Source organism: Talpa occidentalis, unplaced genomic scaffold (genome assembly GCF_014898055.3).
Source record: "Talpa occidentalis isolate TD23 unplaced genomic scaffold, MPIMG_talOcc4v2.1 talOcc4.8, whole genome shotgun sequence".
In the NCBI taxonomy this organism is placed as follows: Eukaryota; Metazoa; Chordata; class Mammalia; order Eulipotyphla; family Talpidae; genus Talpa; species Talpa occidentalis.
Window position 1 is genome coordinate 21,237,344 of NW_023605194.1, and position 24,388 is coordinate 21,261,731.

General features: G+C 40.2%; 1 protein-coding gene and 1 pseudogene across 1 annotated transcript in view; both read left to right on the forward strand.

The window, feature by feature from the left end:
• Positions 1-266: 266 nt before the first annotated feature.
• Positions 267-916, forward strand: LOC119234191 (acidic leucine-rich nuclear phosphoprotein 32 family member E-like; annotated as a pseudogene).
• Positions 917-1,709: 793 nt separating this feature from the next.
• Positions 1,710-24,388, forward strand: part of DNMBP (dynamin binding protein) — an 86,880-nt gene continuing 64,201 nt past the window's right edge. The window contains exon 1 of the mRNA XM_037498045.2: positions 1,710-1,753. The gene's annotated coding sequence lies outside the window, so the exon portion shown is untranslated. The remainder of the gene's footprint in view (positions 1,754-24,388) is intronic.

Sequence of the window (24,388 nt, forward strand, 5' to 3'; positions counted from 1 at the left end):
ACCCCACTTACAAGTGGTTCCTAGAGTAGTCCACTTCACAGGGGCCAAAGCAGGAGGTTGTCCGCGGCTGGGGAGGGAGGCACGAAGAGTTAGTGTTTAATGAATACGGTTTTAGTTGCAGATGAAAAAGTTCTGGAGCTGATGGTGGTGATAGTTGACACACAATGTGAATGTATTTAAATGTTGCTGAACTGTACGCTTAAAAATGGCTAAAATAAATTTTATGTTGTTTATATTTTACCATCGGGGAAAAAAAACGTGCAACTATGGTCGAACAAAGTGTTGGAAATGGAGGTCTATCCCTGTTGTGCCTAGTGATGACAGACTTGTTGCCCGGGAGTGGCCCAGGTCAATCCCAGAAACTGAAGGCTCAGAATTTCAAGCACTGCGACTGTGTGGCCTTCAAGGAACAAAGGGAGTCTGGGGAGGATTCCAGGTCTGGTTGAAAGCAGCCTTTCAGTGCTGCCCCGCTCTTGCCTTCTGCCATTCTTTGCTTTTTTAAGTGCTTGATGATGTCCTGAGAGACTTTCCTCAGTGGAAAAAAGGGGCAAACACATACTTAGATGGATTTGATCAGGAGGATAATGAAGCACCAGACTCGGAAGAGGAGGACAAGGAAGATGGAGATGAAGATGAAGATGATGAAGATGAAAATGAAGCTGGTCCTCCTGAAGGCTACATGGAAGAGGAGGAAGATGAGGATGAGGATGAGGATGAAGAGGAAGCCGGCTAGGAACAGGGGGAGGGCGAAGAGGAGGTGGGCCTCCCATACTCGATGAAAGAAGAAATTCAGGATGAAGACGATGATAATATCTATGTTGAAGAAGGGGAAGAAGAGGAAGATGAGGAAGAAGGTCTTCGAGGGGAAAAGAGGAAAGGAGAGACTGAAGATGATGATGAGGAAGAAGATAACTAGCTCATTCTGAGACCAGACTCCCTCACGTCCTGGGGGTGCAATAGAGTGATCACATCTTCTCTGTTTCTTCATGTAAGATGGCCATCCCTACAGAAGATAACGTGTAACTTTTTATAGGAAAAAGTGTGATTTTACTATGTTTGCCTAATCATTTCAAATAAGATTTACTGATCATATTGTATGTAGAGGACATTTTTCATTGACTTCATTGTGAAATTCTCTAGCAATTTATTTAGAATCTTAACTTTTCTAATTCACGCTAACTATTGGTCATTTTTATCCCATAATTTAAAAAAAATCGCTTTTTTCAAAAAAAAAAAAAAGGGGGGGGGCGCAGCCCTGAGGAAGCCGGTGTGGTGCGCCGTGCCTCAGGAGACTGCCTCGCGGCAGCAGCGAGGGCCGCACTCCCACAGGCGCCGAGGGAACGCGGCGGGTCGTCGAGGCTGGCGGCCGCGCGGGGCTAAGGGCGCCTCAGGGGAGCCAAGAAGCTCGCGGTCAGCAGAGCCGCGCGTAGGCCGCCGGGCCTCAGTTTCCCTCGGCGGCGTGCGCGGGGCGCCGCCCCCTCTGACGTCGCGGGCCGGGCGGGGCCGGGCGGGCCGCCAGGGGGCGCGAGCGCGGGGCGGGCGCCCCGAGGTGGGCGCGCGGGGCCCGAGCGTGGCGCCCCCCGGCTGGCGGGCCGTGCGAGGCGGAAGCCTGGGCTGGCGGCGGGAGGCGGGGCGGCCGCGCTGAGTCACACCGGATTGACCCGCCCGCCGCTTCCAGGGGCGGAGGTGACAGCGGGCCGGGCCGGGCGGCCGCCGCAGCACGCCGAGCCGAGCTCCGCCGGGCGGAGAGCAGGTCAGAGGCCGGGCGGGGCGGGACGGGGAGCCCGGGCGGCGGGCAGAGGGTCCCGCGCCCCCGGAGACGCGCCGCGCGGCCGGGCCTGCGCCGCCCCTGCCCCGCGGCCGCCGCAGCCCCGGCCGGGAGCCCGCGAGGGGCGGCGGGGCCCAGGGCCGCGCTCGGAGCCCGCGGGTCGGCGGTCGGGTCTGGCCCCGCGGGTGCGGGGGATCCCCGCGGAGCGAGGGATGCGGTCGTGGGCTTGTTAGACGGTGTCCAGCCCGGGGCTCTCTGCACTGCACCGCCCTGCCACTCAGGCGACGAGGCGGAATTTGAGAGCTGGAAAAGAATTCAGATTCGCCCGGCCCTCCTGTTTCACAGATGACATTCTGGCGTGCTCGGCAGGAGCGGCGGAGCTGTGTCAGGGAGGCAAGGAGGGATGGTTTCCGAAGCAGGACTAAGACCTGTTAGGCAAGAGATGCGAGTTTGGTTATAGTAGAATTTTGCAGTTGCTCACGACACCTGCGTTCCTCCTGCAGGGACGGATGATGTCCACCAGGCATCAGTTTCTCAAAGCACTTAACCTTGAAGAGGGTGACGATGCCGTCCGTCGAGGAAAGGAATATTGGGGTGCAAGGAGCATCTGAGGAGAATGCTTGGGGTGTAGAGTTAAATGGGGGGAGGGAGGGGCTTTAAACGCTGTCTCATTATTCTTTGTTAACTGTCTCATTTTGCCATAAGGAGGGTAAATATTTTTGGTATTCACATGATTCTATAATATTGTAACTCGCCTTTCGGTCTATTTTGCAGTCATTCTTTTGTATGTGAGCATCTTGTGTAGAAACACTTTCCTTTCATAGTGATACTGTGGTATGTGGCAAGCCAGTGGTAGCACTAATATTTAGAGCCTGAGCATAGTTTAGCTGATTGTTTGCATAACTAACTTACAGGGGGAGAGACATACTGATTAATCCAAAGTTTTGCAAGACTTAAATACCTGATAGCATAGCAGGCTGGTTTCTCAGAGTTAGTGGTGCATTTATTGCTCTCCTCCTGAATAGATACCAGGTGATGCGTGAGTTAGTTTATCCCTCTAGGAAGTTAGTTTCCATATAAATTATTAAAGAGTTTGTAGACCCTCTTCCATCTCTAAAGTTCACTGATTTTACATGTTAATTAGAAACATAAACCACTCATTGTGACAACAATCCCAGTTACTTTATCAGTGTTGGGTTAAAATAAGTGGGAAATGCTTTTTCAAATTATAGATACTTTGGTGTGAAAGTCATAGGTTCTGAGCCTGGGATGGAATGCTTTGTGAATGATGGATAAGAGCTAAAATCTGATTTGAGAGTGGCATCTTAGCCATGCACAGATAACTTTTGCAATAAACCAAGAACATTCTGTTTCAGAAAATGTGATAAGAGGTCTTCTATACAGTATTCATATTCTGTGTATTTTTCACTGAGACATAATAATCATCTTTATAGGCAATCTGTCCAAATATGCATGAGTTATTTATTTTGTTGTGTGGCCCAAAGCAGAGCCTCTCGTCTCTAGTTTCTTCTTTTCTGGCTTCTTTCTTCTGAGGGTCTCTCTTACCTGCAGAGAACCTCTCACATTCTCTTTCATTCACATTGCAAGTCAGAGTCTGCTTCGAGCACTGATTGAACTGACACTACTTTTTCTCTTCAAGGCTATGATAAATAGGAACTCTTGAATCACCATTTAAGATCTCCTAATAACTGAGGGTGAGTATTCATTTTGAGCAGGGTAAGACTTCCCGAGGTTCTAGCTCTGAAAAAGGGTTAAGTGGACGCATTTAGATTGTTGTCTTCTCTGTGCTTGGAGACTGCCAAAGGAAGCCTCCAGAGCCAGGAAGCTCATTAACCTCTGCCTCAGAAGGAAGCTCTTTCTACAAGACGCATAGCAAATTTTCAACTTCTTTATTATTCTCATCCCTCCCCATCCCTTTATCAATGCTGGGCTAAAAAAAAAAGTAAAACGTGATTTTTCAAATTTCAGATACTTTCGTGTTAAATTTAAGGGAACTTTTTAAAGTGACAAAAAACAAAATAGATTGCTAATAGAGTCTTGCATGACTAATGCCAGGTGTAAGGATTGAATTATTTTCTGTGTTGCTTATTTTATTGTTTCTGAAGTCAGACAATGTATTTATGTACGAAATGGCATTATTACAGGATTATCTGCTCTGAAATTCTCAAGTGTGAGTGGTCTTTGCATAAAACATCTTTCAAAGTTCGTAAAGAATACATCTAAGGACTTTCACAACATCTCGTCTCAGAAACTAATATTAGTTTCTTATACTCAGCTCAGGAAAAGATCCAAATATATGAATTTTCAAACTGGGTAATCTTGTTGGTTAGGAGTTATGAGATATCAGTCTTTCACCTGGGAAGGCAGAACAGTCTAAAGTAGCAGCCATAAATTCCCATCACAGAACAGCTCTACTAATGAAAGAGATTAAACAGGCCAAGGTGTCAGCTTTTAATTGGGCAGCCATAGAAAGAAAATGGACATAAAGTAGATAAAATTTATTGTTTTATTTTCAGATTTGTAGGACCTTCAAGGTGAGGGATGTGACTACCAAGAGCTGGGGCAGCCCAGCGAAGCAAGTAGGAGTTGTGCTTGGAGTCTGGTGTCTGAACCAGTCAGGTTTTGGTCCTGACTGATTCAGTCATTCAACAAATACTCACTGAGCACCTATAGTTGTCAGGCAATGTCCTAGATGCTGGGGAGACAGCTGTAAACAAAACAGACAAAGCCTTGCCCTCATGCAGCAGACATTCCAGTGACATGGAGGTAGGCAGAATATAAATGTGTGGGTGGCTATAAGTCACATGATCATAAGTGCTATCGAGAACCCTGAAGCAGTGTAAGTGGGAAAAGAGAGATTTTTTTAAAAAGATTTATTTATTTATGCATACAAGAGCTGTGGTGTAGGCCAGAGGTGCAGGGGAGGGGAGGGGAGAGGATTCACCAGAAACAGAGTGGGGAGCAGAGCAGGCAGATCTTCTGAAGTACACTGCTGAGGGGAGCAGCGGGCGAGACAGGAGAGGTCTGCTGCGCCATGTGGGTCAGCTCCCTGGCCAGGATCGAACTCAACTCTTGCTGCAGTGGCTGCAGACAGCTTCATAGTGCTGAGACTTAACCCCTTGCTCCACTAGGGAGGCCTGAGAATTTTTTTTTTTTTTTTTTTAAATACAGAGTGGCCAGAGATACCTCTTAGCAAAGATCACTTTGATCTAAGATTTGAGGGAATTGAGGGAGTGAGGAGGCAGAGGGGTGAACAACTTCCCAGCCCTGACGCAGGAGCTCATTTGGCATGTGTGAGGCATGGCAAGGTCATGGTGGCCAGGCAGGGCCAGTGTGGGCGATGGGAACGTGGCAGCAGATGAGGGACAGTGGGCGGGCGGGGGGCACATCAGTGTAGGCCATTGTGAGGAGTTTGGCCTTTTCTCTGAGTGAGGGGGAAGAAGCCATGAGAGGGTTTGAACAGAAGACTTATGATCACATGTGCTTTAAAAGGATCATTCCGGCTGCTAGGCAAGAGTAGGCAGGAGAGGGACGAGGCCGAGGCAGGCAGACTGTCCCTTTCATGCTCACTGTGGGACCCTAAACCCTACTTTTTTGGGTCTTTGCTTCCTCATCTGTAGAACATCCAGGTCCCCTCTAGCTCTAGAATTTTAAGAATGTGAGTAATGAGGAGTCGCTTTTAGGAAGCGAGAAGATTGTATACACAGAGGTTCTGAAAGTAAATAGCTTCAGATAACCTGAGAACTTGAAGCCAACTTGCCTTTAGCTCTTTCACTCCAAATCAAGAGTAATCAGGTCTTTTCAGTCAGGTTGTCAGGTCATGAGAACAAAAACACTGTTACGAGAATATTCTCTGCTGATCCCTTTGGTGCTCTGCTGATCCCTGAATTTTCCCTTCCTGCTTAGAAAAGGATGGAAAGCTGTTATTCATCAACAGAGCTGGCAACCAAAATAGCTTTTGTTATTAGGAAAGTTGGAAACGTTGGGAAAGGAAACAGTTCTAATTTCATATTTATCATTGGTCATTTGAATTCTTTTTTCACATGCAACAAGTCTAAAAGATTTCTTTTTTAATTCCTTTATCCCTTCCCCCTTCTCCTTATAGCTCATAGACACTTATTCTAATGTACTTAATTACTTCTTTGTATAATATCGTGCTAAGTGGAAATGTTTGTTTTATATGGATATATTTTCATCTATAAGACTATATTTCTTATAGTCTTTTCTTATAGTCTTTCATTTTGCTTCTTTTTCTCTAAGTACTATTTTTAAGACCTACCCATGTCTCTCTGTTTCTGGATGCTGCGCTTTGCTTGATGCCATGTGAAGAACCACGGCTGTGCTTGTCTTCACCAGTACAGTAGGTTCTCAGGTTGCCCCTTGTCCCTAACACCACCTATTACGCCAGTGGACAGCCTCGTACTGGTGTACTTAGAAACTGTGCAGTATATCTGTGTGGTGTTTAGAAGGGCATTGCTGGGTTACAGGCTTGCGTGTTCTGAATTTGATAAAATAGGAGCAGATTTCACTCCACAGTGGCTGTACGTGTCTCTCTCCCTCCAGAAGGTTTGAGGGCTCCTGTGTCCTCATATCCACCAACATTCATCATTATCTAGTTCACCTCCTTTTCTAATCTCATCGTTTCAAAGTGATTTCTTATCATTTTGTATCTTGCCATTCATGTTTCTCTGACTGCCATCTCTTTGAGTCTCTTCCACATGTACCTTTCTTCTGTAAGTTGCTTATTCATATCTTTGTCCATTTCCTTTGGGAATTTGCTGTCTGTATCGTTACTGTTGACTTGTGGAAGTAATTTGATCCCATAGATATTCACTCATTGTCGTATAGAGACTTTGCAGAGAGCTTCTCATTTGGTATCTGTTCATTTCATCTTTGTTGTCCTTTGATCAAGAAAAAACTCAATTTCAGTGTGATCAAGTAAGTTCTCTGGCTCGTATTTTATGCTTTTGGAGTTTTGCTTAAAAAGCCCCTCCCAGTCCCTAGGTCACAGCTATTGATACATCTTTAATTCATCTGGAGCCCACACTGCACATGGTGTTAGGCCGGGAGCCAGCCCTATTATTCGCTATTGAATGAGCCATTTTTTCCAGTAACATCTCCAAAAATTCTATGCTTTCCTCCATTGAATTGCCGTATCCTCCTCCTCATTTATGATTTCAGTAGATATACTCATCTGTCTCTCAAGCTCTATTCTGTTTCATTAGTTGGTCAATTCTTGCTGTTTGTTTATTGCATGTTTTTACAGTGATCTTTGGAGTATGTCCTCATAACTAACATAGCAAATGCCTTATCTCTGTTCTTCATTTTTAAATTTACTTAGCTACTCCTGGGCCACCTTTTCCATGTAAAACTTGCAATAAGTTTATCAAGTTTCTCAAAAATTTTATTTTTTGAGGAATTTAATTTTATTGGAATTATACTTAATTTATGCATTGTTTGGAAGAGGCTCTTAAGTAATAACTCATTTCTGCCAAGAGCATGTAAAGTGTCTCTCTGTTTATTCAATTCACCTTTTTTTAGGATTTTATTTTATTTGGAACTAAGTTAAAACTAACAAAAGTTCTTAGATCAGTACACAGAGCTCTTGTACACCCTACTACATTCACCAAATATTAGCATTTAGCTATATTTGCTATATTACTACCTCTCTGTATTTCTATGCATATTTTCCCCTGACTCATTTGACTTACAGATATCATGCTACTTTACTCTTAAATATTTCATTAACTCATTTGTTAACATCTTTTATTAGACTGTAATATCTTCTGCATAGACTTCCAGGAGGGTGTTCGTGGTTGTAAAGGAGAAGTTTGGGTTTTTCCTTACTGTGTGCTTCTTCCCTGAGTAGATCCTTTCCCTTCATGGAGAACACCACATCTGGTCATCAAATGTGTGGAGGTCTTTCCTCACACCCACAACAAGCAATTTTCTGGCTTCCAGCTGGGTGTCCTACAAGTCAAATTAATTCTGACACTACCTGGAGACAGGTAGTGTCTCAGTCCCACAGGCTGCCCCCCACTCCTTTTTAGATGCCAGTTCAAGTCACTGGGTCTCCAGATTACCCATGACTTCTGTATGATTTTGCTACCCATCAGAGAGTCTCGTGACCCCTCCTCAAGTTTGATTCCTTTGCTCAAGTGACTCACTTACATTTACCAGTTTATTAAAGGAAGTGATCAGTGACCCACATGAACAGTGAGATGAAGAGATAGAAAGAGTGGGGTTTAGGCTCATAAAGGAAAACAGGAGAAAGCACAAATAAATAGGATCAGAAACGAAAGAGGAGAAATCACAACAGACACAGCAGAAAACAAAAGAATAATCAGAAACTACTATGAACAGTTATATGCAAAGAAGTTCAACAATCTAGAAGAGATGGACAAATTTCTACAACTTTGCAATCACCCAAAGCTAGATAAAGAAGAAATAGAACACCTAAACAGACCAATTACAAGCAGTGAAATTGAAATGGTAATCAAAACCCTCCCCAAAAACAAAAGTCCAGGACCCATTGGATTTACAAATGAACATTCTTCTAAACATTCAGAAATGAACTAGTGCATATCCTTCACAAACTCTTTCAAAAAATTGAGGATGGAATAATACCAAACATATTCTATGAAGCCAACATCACACATACCAAAACCAAACAAGGATAACATACAAAAAGAAAACTACAGGCCAGTCTCGCTAATGAACACTGATGCAAAAATCCTCAATAAAATTTTAGCTAACAGAATACAACAATGTATCCACAAGATTATTCACCACAATCATGTAGGATTTATTCCAGGGATACAAGGATGGTTCAACATCTGAAAATCAATCAATGTAATCCAACACATCAACAAAAAGGAATATAAAAAACATATGATAATATCAATAGATGCTGAAAAAGCTTTTGACAAAGTATAACACCCATTTATGATAAAGGCTCTTGAAATTCTCAGGATACAAGGAACATACCTCAACATCATAAAGGCCATATATGACAAGCCCATAGCCAATATCATTCTCAGTGGGGAAAAGTTGAAAGCATTCCCATTAAGATCTGAAACAAGACTAGGATGTCGACTCTCACCACTGCATTTCAATATAATACTGGAAGTCCTAGCCAGAGCAATAAGACAAGAGAAAGACATACAAGGAATCTAAAAAGGGAAGAAAGAAGTAAAACTATCACTATTCACAGATGATATGATAATATACATAGAGAACCCCAAAAACTCCACAGAAAAACTAATCAAACTAATCAACCAGTTTAGTAAAGTAGCAGAGTACAAAATCAAACACACAAAAATCAGTAGCCTTCCTATACACAAACAATAAATCTGAAGAAGAAGAAATCAAGAAAACCACTATGGGGGTGGGGGGTGGGGAAAGGAGGAATTGGGGTCAAAATAAGGGGGTTGTAAATTGTATGGGGAATAAAAAAATAAAATTTAAATAAAAAAAGAATAAACATAAAAAAAAAGAAATCAAGAAAACCATCCCTTTTACTATTGAAACCAAAAAAAAAAAAAAATCAAATACTTGGGAATAAACCTAACAAAAGAGATAAAGGACCTATACAAAGATAGCTATAAAACACTGTTAAAAGAAATAGAAGAAGACACAAAGAAATGGAAAGACATCCCCTGCTCATGGATTGGAAGAATTAACATCATCAAAATGGCCATCCTACCAAAAGCAATTTACAGATTCAATGCTATTCCAATAAAAATTTCTGTGACATTCTTCAAAGAAATAGAACAAATATTGATGAAATTCATATGGAGCCAGCAAAAACCCTGAATAACCAAAGCTCTCCTGAAAAAATAAAGAAGGGAATGGGGGTATTACACCCCCAGATGTCAAACTATACTACAAAGCCATAATAATCAAAATTGCATGGTATTGGAACAAGAACCAATGGAACTGAATGGAACTGAATAGAAAATCCAGAAATAAACCAACAGATTTACAGTCAACTAATCTTTGACAAAAGAGCAAAGAATATGCAATGGAGCAAAGAAAATTTATTCAATAAATGGTGCTGGGGAAATTGGGTTGCTACATGCAAAAGAATGGAGCTTGACTACTACCTCACACCATGCACAAAACCCAACTCAAAATGGATTAAAGAGGGCCTCCCCGTGGCACAGTGGTTGAGCGCTGGGTTGCGAAGCTGCCTGCAGCCTCTGCAGCACCGGTTCGATCCCTGGCTGCTCCCCGGCCACCAGAGGAGGGTCCCGCATGGCGCGCAGACCTCTCCTGCCGCCCGCTGCTCCCCTCAGCAGTGTACTTCGGTCCTTCTGTCTGCTCTGCTCCCCGCTCTGGCTCTGGTGAATTCTCTCACCCTCCCGCGCTTCTGACTGTACCCAGTGCTTGTATAAATAAATAAATAAACCTTAAAAAATAAATAAACAAATCTTTAAAAAAAAAAATGGATTAAAGAACTAGGCATAAGACCTGAAACCATAACATATATAGAAGGAAATATAGGTAAAACACTACATGACATACACCTCAGTAACATCTTTAAAGATACATCACCCAAAGCAGTGATAGTGAAGGCAAAGATAAACAGCTGGGACTACATCAAATTAAAGAGCTTCTGCACAGCAAAAGAGACAATAATCAAAATAAAGAGAATCCCACCGACTGGCAGAAAATTTTTGCACACAACACTAATGATAAAGGACTGATCATAAAAATCTGCTAAGAGCTTATGAGACTCAACAAAAACAAAGAAAATAACCCAGTCAAAAAATGGGCGGAAGAGCTAAAAAGAAACTTCTCCAAAGAGGAAATGCAAATGGCCAACAGGCATTTGAAAAAATGTTCAACATCACTTGTAATCAGGGAAATGCAAATCAAAACTACATTGAGATACCATCTCACACCAGTGAGAATGGCACATATTTAAAAACTAGCAGCAACAAATGTTGGCAAGGATGTGGAGAAAAAGGAACTCTCCTGCACTGCTGATGGAAGTGCAAACTGGTCCAACCACTATGGAGAGCTGTGTGGAGATTCCTCAGTCTGCTAAAGATGGAGCTTCCATATGATCCAGCAGTTCCACTCCTAGGTATTTAACCAAAGGACACAGAAACATTAATTCAAAAGGGCACCTGCACCCTATGCTTATAGCAGCACTATTTACAATAGCTAAGCTATGGAAACAACCCAAATGCCCAAAAATAGATGACTGGATCAAGATGTGGTACATATACACAATGGAATATTACTCAGCAATCAAAAAAGATAAACACATGCAGTTTGCAGCAATATGGATGGAGCTAGAAGGGATCATGCTCAGTGAAATAAGCGAGAAAGAAAAAGAAAAATACCAGATGGTCTCACTCATAGCAGGAATTTAGAAAACCTAAATGAGGGACCAGGAAAAATACGAATTATAATAAAGTAAAAATCAAAATCAACAGGCAACTATAAACCAGAGACACACTAGGGTGGGGGTGGGGTTGGGGGGAGAAGGGAATAGGACCAAAACAAGGGGGGTGGGAATTGTATGGGGACTATAACCAAGATGAAAATGCAGACATTGTGCAAAAAGGAATAATGATGTAAAAATATATAAAATAAAATTTTAAAAAATGATGTAAAAAATTTAAAAAATTAATAAAAAGAGTGGGACTTGAGAGAGTCCTGAGCACAGGAACTTTGGTCCTATGTTTCTGGGATACATCGCCCTTCAGTGTGGATGTTTTTGCCAACTTGGAAGCTCCCCACATCCCCTACAATTGGGATTTCATGGAGGCTCCCTCAGATAGACAGGATCAGTTATTAGGTCTATTTCAGCCCCTCTCCTCTCTTTAAAGAAGTGGGAAGACAGTGGAGCTGAAAATCCCAAGCTTCTAACCATGCTTGGTCTTTCAGGGCATCAGCCCACATTCAGGAACCCACCCAGAGTTGCCTCAGTGAAACAAAAGACACTCCTAGTGCTCTTGTCACTTAGGAAATTACAAGGATTTTAGGAACTCTGTGCCAGGAACAAGGGGTGAGTGTGAATGTGTGTGTGTGTGTGTGTATACATACATATATATTCTTTGTTACCTCACATTGTTAAAATTAATTTCTAAATCCTTCATAGTTTGTTGCTGTTGTGACTCATGTCTCATTACTATTATTTTCTGTTTGGTCATTTAAGAGAAAGGGTATTGATTATTATAAACTGATCTCATGTCTGACAGCCTTGCTTCACTGTCTTACTCAAATAGAATTCTGTTGCTCTTTTTTCCCCTGTAGTTAATGTCACCCTTGAAAATAGTAAAAGGTTTGTTGCTTCTTTACTATCCTGTTTTCTTTTTCTTTCCTTACAGCACTGGACAGGACTCCCTGAGCCATCTAGAAATAGTTGCTATGCTAGTGACCATCTTAGCCTTGTTCTCAGTCTTAAAGAGAGTGAATCTAAAGTTTCCCCATTTCATATACTGTTTGTTTTAAATATACCTTTGGCAGATTAAGGTGTTCTCTATTCCTAATTTACTGAGCCTTTTTATTATAATGGTAGTAAGCCTTATCAAATCTTTTTTAAGGATTTGTCTCCAAAGAAAAAGATGGCATCGGACAGACTGCATACCACAACCCCAAGATTATTTCAAGCAAAAGAAGATTAATAAGACTCTTTAGTATATCTGATTCATAAATGTAGATGAGTAGTTAATGGTAAATATCTCATGATTAAAATATAACTTATTTCACCATTAGGTCAGCTTTTCCTTCCTGCTGTTGAGAGTCAGAATTTAAATAGCTGGTGTGAAGAGTGAGAACAGGTCATATTTAGCATCATAAGGGTAGTTGTCAGCATGCTTGTAAATATAAGATATGTGAAACTGTAGTTTCCTTACTCTGCAGCTCAGTCTCTACTACGGGTATAAATCTTACCTTAGTATGTTTCATGAAACATTGAGCTGGCTCAGCAGGTAGTGCCTGAGCACCAGAATATGCTAGAGTGTTGGGAAGTTGGTTCTCATGGCTGTCTCTTCCTTTTGGTAGATGGTAGGAGTGTATTTTTAAAATTGTTTTTTTTCTAACTGTAAAAATTATACCTCTTCATTGTAGAAAATTTGCAATGCAGAAAAGCAAATCCTTAAGCCTGCCTTTTAGTACTAGTCCCTGTTAAAATGTTGGCTTTTTCTTGCTCTGGGTTCTCCCCTCTTTTTAGAGGGGAGAGAATGCAGTTATAAGGACTATATAATTTTGTATTACCCCTCTTTTTTCAGGGTTAGGCCAACAGACTTTCAAGTCTTTGGTCTTGCTTTGATTGATTATCTGAAAAGAAACACTAAGAAAGATATGATTAGATTATAGGAGTGGGGTACTTAATGGCTTGCTGATTTCTTAGAAATTCTCTAACAGGCTATTGTGGGGAAGGCCCCCACAGTAGTTGGTGCTGTGCACCAGCATTCTAATTATCAGAATATGGAGCAGTCAGCCCACATGCCAGCAGACCAGAGACTACCTTTGGGGAGAGGAAGTTTATTTGATGTCATACTGTTTCAGTTCAGTTCTTCAGTGAGCGCCTGACCACATTTGTTTTCATCTTTCAGAAAATAAAGAGTACGGAGAAAAATAGCTGAAACTTGTTTTCTTTTGACTCTGTAATGAACCCCATACAATCACTTGTTTCCTAATCACCTTTTGCTGTTGCAATGAATGGTGAGGGACCTTGATAGTAAACAGCAGAAGGAATAGAGTTGGTAAGTGAACATTTCTATCAGCGGGTAGCTTCAATATCCAGCCTCCTTATTCCCCATCCCTTCATCCTGCTCGACTGTTTTCACTTTGCCATGACTCTTGTGATTTCCTAAAATCTGTTGTCTGCCTTCCCCATCTCTCTAGGAAACAATTCTTGAAGGTCAGGAGTCTTTGTTTTGTTCACTGATCTATCCCAAGCACCCTAAGCCTTGTCTGGTGCATAGTGCACCCTCAATAAATGATCCATACAATGTATCAACCATAAAGAGGCTGTGTTGTGAGACAGAGAAGGGACGTGTCTAAGGGAGGGGTGACAAGTGAAAATTTCCTTAACCTCCTTTAAAGGCAGGTGTTCAATAAGCTAGGAGAAACCCCGCTTCCTCCTTGACATTTTAAGCATAACCACCAACCCAGCCGCAGAGCAAATTTCTCTACATCTGTTTTAGCTGCTCCTGTGGTGTGTATGGTTCTGGAAAGAAGAGTGATTGCTGGTATTGCTGACTAGCACATAGTGGGAGTAGGGCCTCAGAGAGAATACTCAGTGCTGACGTTCTGTTCTAGCCATGGGCCCGCATACACCCTGCATTGTTTCAGGAGGTGATTCTTTTAGGATAAATGATCTTCCCCCATCAGCAGAAAAAGTTGCAGTGAATATTGTGCTGAATGGAATTGTGCTGAACTCCCAGCCTCTGGCCCCATGACCTCACCCTTTCTAGTTTATTCTTTCTTCCCACCCCTACAATGTAGAAACCTTGGGGCTTTTCTGCCATTTCTGTGTCAGGTCCAGGGTGGTTGTGGTGAATGGTCATGTTATTATATTGGTCATGTTATTTTAAAAGCAAGACTTCAGGTCATATTGATAGTTCTACATAAGATGCTAAAAAAGGAAGCTGCCAAAGTACACCATAATATTCTCTTCCACACCAGTGCCACAGATCCAGATGGTCGTGTAGAGACTGTTCTCTGAAATGCTGCTTTCATTCATCACTGCTTGACACTTGTTACCTCCTCCCCCGCCCCAATAAATCTTAAACTCTGCTGCTTAACCCTCAAATCTAATCCAAATCTACCTAATTTTACTGATGTACTTTTGTTTCTCCACTTCCAATTCTAAGACATTTCTCTTTCCTGCAGTAGTAGTGTCAGCAGGACGTGTAAATTATCACTGCTATTCTTTCCCTTTTACTGGATTTCACTAATGGTCTGAATTTGAATGAAAGGAAAGGGATATAAAACAACAGTAATATAATAATGGCAGCTAATGTTTTAGCCAGTAACTATGCATTCTCATTTAATCTTCAAACGTAAAGAAGGTGCTGTTGTAGTCCTTATTTTACTTAAGGAGAAACTAAGATACAAATTGATATGGAGGCATCCTCTAAAGTGATATGCTGTTCGGTGATTGAACTAGAATTCATATTCTTTGTCTTTTATCTCTAAAACTCTGCTCTTAACCTTTGTGCCATGGTAGGTCTCAGGGTGAGCAAGTTCCTGAAGATAAGGCTTCACTATACAAACAAGGGTGATTGAGGTTTTTCCTTTTTTTCCCAGGGAAATCACTAACTCACTGGTGCTCTGTGAGATGTGGAAGGGGTGGAAGGGTTTGCTCAGAAAGCCCCTCTCAAGATCCTGTGCACTGCTTGCTGCAGGCAGGTAGAAACAGGGTGGGGAGGGTGGCACCTCCAGAGGGAAAGGCTCCAGAACTGCCCACCCACGTAGCTTTCTTTGACTTTTCAACCTTTTACCCAATAAAATGTTTAAGATGTACACAAATGATAGAACAAATATCCACAAAGCCAACACTCTATTTAAGATCTGTAAAACTGAGGTGGCTGCTATATTCCATGGCTCTCTGCCCCTTTTGTAGCCCCCTGATTTTAATCATTCCCCTTTTTTAAACATATGACAACAATACCATTATCACCTCCAAATATGTAGAGGTAATGTACTCAAGAATGAGTCAATGTTGACATTTTCTTCATTCATCTAGGTTTTTAAAAATTGTTTTATTTGAATCAGGGTCCGGAAAATCATACACATCCTGCATGTAATATGTTCGTTAAGTGGCTTTTAATGAATCAGTTTCCCTTCCTTTTTCATTTCTGTTTTTTTTTTCTTTCTATTACAGTTTGCTTGTTGAAGAAACGAGCCTTTTGTCCAAAGGTTTCCCACATTCTGTGTGTTTTCTTTTTTAATGACTTTTGACAAAACTTTGCTGACTTACCCTCCCTCTAGTGAGTTAACTTGCTCTTTAATCTGTCGGTGGCTGCGGGAGGTTCCAAGTGATCCAGCTTCCATAAATAGACGGGACTCAACTCGCCCTCTAACTTAGTCCAGCCCCAAGGTCACTTCTGAGGAGTCTTCTGAAACACCCCAGGTGACAGGGAATGACATTCTCAGCAGGGACCATCTCTATTGAAAACATTTTTCCTCGGAAGGAATTTTTCATCTTCTATTTAGCAAAGCAGTTTCACATTCTCCGTTTAGAGGAGAGGACCGAGAAGCTGGTGATGACTCTGGATTTCTTCTTCTAGACAGTTTGTTGCTTTAAGGATTTCTGGGGCTCAGTGCCAGAACTTCCTTGGGATATTATTGACTTACAGCTTAGATCTGCTTATCAGGAAACATCTGAGAATCCCTGGAGGGTAAGAGGAGATTGAACATTAAAACCAGACTTTTGTTAGTGCTTATTGGGGTTGTGTTCTTGAGCAGCTAGCTGGGCTGTGGGGAGTAATCCTGATGCTTATGTTTTCAAACCCTTGGTTTTCATGCCTTGTTCTTTTTCCTGTTGCTGTCTAGATGTTGCTCAGTAACTATATTTGGATCACTGTAGACATGAAGAAATCCAATTTTATTTTATTTTTCTTTTAGTCTAGCTATCTTGACCTACTTATCAACTGTGCTAATTCTACAGGGTAGTGAGTCAATATTAATGTAAGAAAAGAGAAATAAAAGGAAGAAATTGAAGTGTGAAGTTTGTTTGGGTTAACAGTGATTTAAAGGTTGTAAGAACAAAGATTGCAAAGTTGTCAAATTTTAATCATTTTAATAAACCAGAGCTAAAAATCTAACATAGACTGTGAAAAACTATAGTAAATTGACTACAGCCCCACTTAGACTTTTATTATGAGTCTAAGTGGTCATTTTAAATAAGAGTTTTGCTTTGATTAAAGGCATTGATAACAGTAAATAAAGTATTTGTTGAGTTTTACCAGTTTGTTCAAACTTTACTGTATTCCACAAGCAGAAATCAGTCTTGATCAATGTACTCTCCTGGTGACTATGAGTGCTTAAAAGTTAAAATATAATTTCTATTCATAATAAAAGTGTTAAACAGAGATGATTTGCTAATTTATTGGTTGCAGTGGTCAGTTAACAATAAAAATTAGCACTTTCTAGCCATCTCTGATTACTGGAAGCAATAGCACACACATGAGATAATGTGATTGCAAAGGAGCTTGTGGATGTAATTGTGTTGTATTGTCGTAATAGGTGTCGTGAAATGTAGTGCCTTGCAGAGAACTGCCAGTATTTTGGTGAGGCTAGGGCTTAGGGTGTATAGTTGCATGAGAGGCTGAACTTGTGGGTGGGGACCAGATCATCATGAGTTTTCTACCATCTGCAAAGGAGTTTTAGATGCCTCCTGAAAATGATGGATTAAGCAGTAGAGAATTACGACATTTGTATTTTAAAAGATGACCTGGTGGGCCTCCCCTGGTGGCGCAGGCGGTTGAGCGCAGTGCTGTGAAGCTGTCCGCAGCCTCTGCAGCACCGGGTGGATCCCAACCAGCAGGGTCCCACATGGTGCCTGGGACCTTTCCTATCTCACCAGCTGCTTCCCTCAGCAGTGTATTTCCCCAGTCTGTCAGTTCTGTTCCCCGCTCTGTCTCTGGTAAATCCTCTCACCCTCCTGTACGTTTGGCCTGTACCCCGGTTCTTGTATAAATAAATAAATAAATCTTTAAAAAAAAAAAAAAAAAAAGATGACCTGTTGGCAGTATGGAAAAATAGAACAAGAAGATGAAGCTTTAGTCCCAAAGAAAAGATGGTGATAGTGGGAAGTAGGGCAACAACTATCTTAAGTTTGTGAATTCAAGTCCCAGAGAACAATTTTTAAAAGGTCAATGTGTTTGAAGCATTTAATAGTAGTGCCAGTGGTTTTCCTAGAAGTACACGATTTTAGAAGAGTAAATAAATTAATTTCATATCCCTCTTCTATCCCTGGAAGGCATTTGGCAAAGGTTTTTTTGGACCCTTACGCAGGGATCTCTTTGGAGACTGCTGCCAAATCTTTGTGGGTCTGTTGTGAATACTCAGCTCATTTAGAGCTTAGAGTAGAGGGAGATGTCAATTGCTTTGTCCTTGTGACCAGTAACCACAAAGAGTCACATTACACTCCCTGGCTCTCAAGCGCACAGCAAGAGTTTTGAGCAGTTTCTTGCCCAGGAATTTGTTGCCTCATCTTTATGATTTATGTTACAGTCAATCTGAGAGATATTGATAGTTCTCTTCCTCCACTCCTCCTTTGTTATCATCTTTACCATCCTCACAGATGACGTTTACTGAGTGCTTACTCTTCTCCAGGAATTGCATTAAGTGTTTAACCTACATGATCAAACATCATCCTTATAACAGCCTATGAAGTGAATTACTGTTATTATCTTCAATTTAGAGATGAGGAAACTATGGTTCAGAGGAGTTTGGATAACTTGCCTCTAGGTCACATAGCTTGACAAAAGGCAGAACCAGAAATTGAACCTAACTCTCTCTGACTTTAGAGTCTAAACTCTAAAGTATTGTGACTATAGCTGTTAATATAATTTATGTAACAGATATGACTTTTCTCTTCATTTTGTTGATATTTAATTTTACTTAATTTTAGAAATCTAATTGGATTAATCAAAGGAATCATGAATTGGATAGCATCCCATCTAGCTAGAAGGGTGTTACTGATTTTTCTTTTTGAAGTTGCTCTTTTATGTAACCTCATCCAGTGAAAAGTCCACATAATGAAATGCTGTATTTTCTGCTCCCCTACCCCCAGCTCATAACAGGTATAAAACACAAATGTAGGACTTTTTAAAACATGAAATGCAGGAATATCTTTGGGAGTGGGGAAGGAGCAGAGTAAGGAAGGTATTTAAACTTCCAGCTTTTTTCAAGGCAGATATTCATGGATGCTTTCACTGTTTTGCTTAAAGTATAGCAATTTCTAAAACAGGACACACACTCATTTCTAGAAGTTGAGATATAATTAACATAGCACAAAATTCACCTTTTTAAAGGGTAGAGTTGGATGGGTTTTTGAGTATGTTTACACAATTGTGTAACCATCACCAATATTCTAGAACATTTGCATTTCCCTAAAAAGAAACCCCATACTCATTAGTAGTCATCCACAGTTCTCCCTCCTGAGACACTAATATTCAAGTCTGTTAAATGCTAAAACACATCTCACAGCTATCAAAAAGATTTTGAGAATATAATAATCCCTTTTTCTTCAATGCAGATAATGATGGTAATTGACACCTGTATAGTGTTTACTACATGTCAAGCGTTGTTCTAAGTGCTTTACCTCCATGTACTCATTTAAATGTCACTACAACCCTATGAGGTAGGTTTGGTTGTTAAACCCATTTTACAGGTGAAGGCACAGAGAAGTTAAGTAACTTGCCTTAACTCATCTAACTCTAGTAAGGGTCAAGGCTAGGATATAAATCCAGACAGTGTACCTTGGCAGTCTGTGCACTTAATTGTTATATATGTTTTAAGCTGATCACACTATATTTAAAAATGATAAGAAGACCTTGAAAAACATTATGCTAAATGAACGATGCCATCACAAGAGACCACTTATTGAATGATTCCATTTATAGGACTTATCCAGAATAGGCAAATCTGTAAAGCCAGAAAGTAGATTACTGTCTGCTGGGGTCTGGAGATGGGGTGGGGAAACTGTTGTAGAAAGTGGGAAGTGACTGCTAGTGGGAATGGAGTTTCTTTTTGAGATGCTGAAAATGTTCTAGAATAGACAGTGGTGAAGGTTCCATAACTCTGTGAATATACCAGTCCCATTGATTTCTACACCTTAAGTAGATGAATTGTATAGTATGAGTTATAGTTCAATAAACCTACTTCTAAAAAATGATATTAAGAGAAACAACCAGACTGATTTTCCTTAGAATAGCTTTTTCTTCATCTAAAGAAAAAAAATATGTATACATACACACACAACCTCTCCTTTTCCCCTTTTATTTGGGGGTACTCGGTCATTTGCTGCCAGTTCTAATTCTAACCATTGCACTTGTACTCAAAAATCTTAAGGTGTCTCCAAATATCAGTCAAAGCTGGGAGCCTTTCTAGCCTGGAAGTGAGGCCTCTGGGACCCCCTCCAGCTCTGTGGAGAAAAGTAGCTTGTTCATTGAGAATGTGAATATACATTCTTACATAGAACTTAAAGCACTTCATTGTGTTAAATCATTTATTCTATAAACATTTATGGACAGCCTGCTATGTGCCAGCTAGAGCTCAAGCTGCTTTATTTATACTTGTGAATAAAATAGACAAAAAAATTTCCAGCCCTGTGTGGCACACAAGAGATAAGCATAAATTCTTTGAGTATCATTTGAGTTGGATCTTAAAAGGTAATAGTAGTTCACCCAGTTGATGAATGTTATGAGTGTTTTATGGAAGAGTGCAATACTTAGTTGATCCTGTCAAAACAACTAACATGTAGATCATGTCTTTTTTGGCTTTGGCTGTGCAACAGATAATTCACAATTTCAGTGGCTTATCACAGTAGCCATTTACTTTCATTCTCATAGTCTGAACACTGGCTGCTGGGCCAGTGAACACTAAGCTGGGCCTAGTAGAACACTATAGAGGTGTCCATCCAGGTTCAAGTCTTTTTCTCCTTGTTTGGTCCGAGGGATCTAGGGCATGCGCTTCCCATGGTAGAGACAGGCCAAACCATAAGAAATGCTTATGTGATCTGCACTGATGCTGTATTTGTCAAAGCCAGTCACATGGTCAAGTTCAACAAAAATGTAACCGGGAAATATGTTCTGCCCACAGTGAGAGACACCATACAGTTACACAGCAAAGGCTATGGGTATTTAATTCCATATAATTTCTCCTAATTAAGTGAGAAACATCAACCCACAGATCCAAAAAGCCCAGTGAACTTCAAGCAAGGTGAATATAAAAAAAAAAAAAAAAAACTATACCTAAACACATTGTAATCATCTGCTGAAAAAACCAAAGATAAAGAGAAATTTTTAAAAGTAACCAGAGGAAAAAGAGATGCTGTATACAAGGGAAGAAAGATAAGAACAATAGGCTTTTCATTCGAAATAGGCAGAAGACAGGGAAACATCTTTCAAGTTTGAAAGAAGAAAATCAAAACTGTCAATCCAAATTGCAAATAATAAAATATTTTTCAGAAAGAGTGAAATAAAAATATTTTCAAATAAACTAAAGCTGAGGGAATTTGTTAATTTGTTAGAGTTATAATGTTATAGGTCCATTATTTTTAAAAAAGATACACTTTAAATATAAAGGCATAGATGAAATGTTGAAAGTGAAACAAAATAGAGATAGATTTATCTTGCATACAATAAGCATAAAAACTGACATAACTACATTAATGTCAGAGGAAGTAGACTTCAAGGTAAGGAGCATTACCAGAGGGAAACAGGGACATTTTACTACGATAAAAAGTTCAATTCATCAGGATGATGTAAAAATTCTAAATGTGTTTTTACTTAATAACAAAGCTTCAAAATACTTGTGGTAAGAACTGACAGAATTAAAGAGAAAAACAAATCCCAATGAGTTAGCAATTTCGCATCCCATTTTCAGTATTGATCTTGATGAAAAAAAAATCAGCAAGGACATATATGATGTGTTTCAGCAAGGATGGTACCTCAGCAATGGCAGAAAATACATTCTTTTCAAGTGCACCCAGAGCATTCACTAAGATGGGTCCTATGCTCAGCCACATAACATATCAACCAATGTAAAATAATTAATGCAAAGTGTGTTTTTGACCACAGTGGAACTAAACTAGAAATTAATAACAAAGTTCTCTGGATATTTACAGTATTTGGAAAATAGCAGCACATTTCTAAATAACCCGGAGTTAAGAGAAGAAATCATAGGGGAAATTAGAAAATATTTTTAGTTGAGTGAAAGTGAAAGCACTGTACCAGAATCTGTGCGATGCAGCTATTGCGTTGCTTAAGGAGAAATTCATAGCTTTTAGATACCTTTATTAGAAAAGAAGAGTTTAAGTTTTCACAGGAATGAGAAAAAGAACAAATTAAACCTAAAGTCAAAGGAGGGTAATAACAAAGATATGGAAGAAGAAATCAGTGAAATAGAAAAAAGACAGATAGTAGAGAAAGTTAACAAAGCTAAAGCTTGGTTCTTAGAAAAAATATCAACAAAATCGGTAACTCCCTAGCAAGACTAAGACAAAATACACAATTTTCCAACATTATTATAGCTCATAAAGATTTTAAAGGATTAATGAGATATTTCAAACAAATGCCAGCAAATTTGACAGATTGGATTAAATGGACAAATTTCTTGAAAAACACAATTTACCAAAACTGAGACCAGAAGAAATGAAAATTTCGGATGGCCCTATATCTGATAAAGGTATTGACTTTTAAATTAAAAAACCTTTCCTTAAAGTTCTCCAGTTCTAGATTATTTCACTGATGAATTCTATCAAATATTTAAAAATGAAGTATCAGTCTCACACTTTTTTAGAAAATGGAAGAAAGAGGACGGAACACTCCCCAGTCCATTTAATGAGGCTAGTTTAATCCTCATACACAAATCTGACAAGGACATTTAAAGAAAAGATTACATACCAACATCCCTTTGGAACGTAAGTACAGAATCTTCAATGAAATAACAGCAAATCAAATTTGCACTATATGAAAAGAATAACATGTCATAGGCAAGTAGGGTTTATTGATTTAGCATTTGAAAATCAATATAATTTGTCACATTTACTGAAAAACCTTTTGATAAAGTTTAACACCTATTCATGATTTTAAAAAAGAAAAGCAGACTATAGAACTGGAGCAAAATCCTAATTATGCCCTGCATTCCTCTTGGCAGGAGTCCCAATGATGACATCCGCACTGTCTAGATGGCCCGCTGAAAGCATGTGCCGAGGTTATAGTTAATTAATGAGCCTGTGATTTTATGCACTTGCCATTTGTTAAGGAATTATTATTCTAGTTAATATTAACTACCAGACACTACTGTTCATTTCTGTATCAGTTTTGTGATCTTACATTAAAATCTCATTATTCTCTGTCATGGCAGTCTATAATGTAAGTCTTCCACCTGTTTCTCCCTTTATCTCAATTACTCTTACAATATATTGCTGGCAGATTCGCAGCTTCTGTATAGATACACTATTTCCTTTATATATCTTATTGTTGCCCCTCCTCTTCTGTTAGGGATCTCTTTTATGTGGGGTGAATATTTCTACTGTTGAGTTTCAGGTTTGAATATCCTGATTTAGGACATTAAATCCTTCTCATGGACACCACCTAAGGAATCAGTTGTTTACTGGGTTGGCTCTGTCTAAGGAAATGTCTCTGGTTCATCTTGAATAGGAACTAACTACCAGAAGAATCCAAATATGCATTTTCCTTGTAAGTACAGTGGCTCTGGTTTCTATAAATGGCAACTGTTAGTTTTTGTTATAAAGTGTCTAGCCTCTATTTTCCTTGGGCTTGGTGCTGATGTGCCTTAAGATGATCTAAAATCACCCACCCTGAGAATGAGCTCAGTTATTTTTACTCCAGTTATACAGTTTCTCTCCTCCCTGTTTTTCTTACTCAGAATCTTGAGTTTTCTAAATGCTGTCCCCGATTCTTTCTTCCAAAATATCAAGAATGTTTCATACTTTAAAACTGGTTGAAGGGTAGAGAAATTCCTTGTGTCTTTTTTAATCTTCTTTAGCAGAAAAACTAGCTTGTATTTGAAGACAGATAAGAAAAAGACACAAGATGCCCCCATCACAGATCTCTGCAACACTTACCCTCATAGACTGAAGCTCGTGTTAATAAATTTTCTTGGATTCTCCTGGGAACGGCCTTAAAAGCTGCCTGTTTTTACTTGTCTGTGCTCCTTGTTATCTGTGGCCTCACCCTAAAGTTTCACTTTATAGTTTCACATTAGTCTGCACTTCTGCAACTGCTATCATATGTATTATCTGGGCCCTTATTACATTGCACAGCATAGCAGACCTGTTAGTTTTTTTTAAATAATAAATTTTAGGGCCTCCCCGGTGGCGCAGCTGTTGAGCGCTGGGTTGCAAAGCTGCCCTGCAGCCTCTGCAGCACCGGTTCAATCCCCAGCTGCTCCCCGGCCACTGGAGGAGGGTCCCACATGGCGCGCAGACCTCTCCTGCCGCCCGCTGCTCCCCTCAGCAGTGTACTTCGGTCCTTCTGCCTGTTCTGCTCCCTGCTCTGGCTCTGGTGAATTCTCTCACCCTCCCGCACTTCTGACTGTACCCAGTGCTTGTATAAATAAATAAATAAAAATAAATCTTTAAAAAAAATAATAATAAATAAATAATAAATTTTATTTTTATATTCCCCATACAATTTCAACCCCCCTATTCTGACCCCATCCCTCCCCTCCCACCCCCCAACCCCAAAAAGTGTCTCTGGTTCATAGTTTTTTGTTGATTTTGATTTTCACTTTCTTATAGTTATTCATTTTCCTGGTCCCTTATTTAAGTTTTCTAGATTCCTGCTATGAGTGAGACCATCCGATATTTTTCTTTTTCTTTCTTGCTTATTTCGCTGAGCATGATCCCTTCCAGCGCTATCCATGTTGCTGCAAATT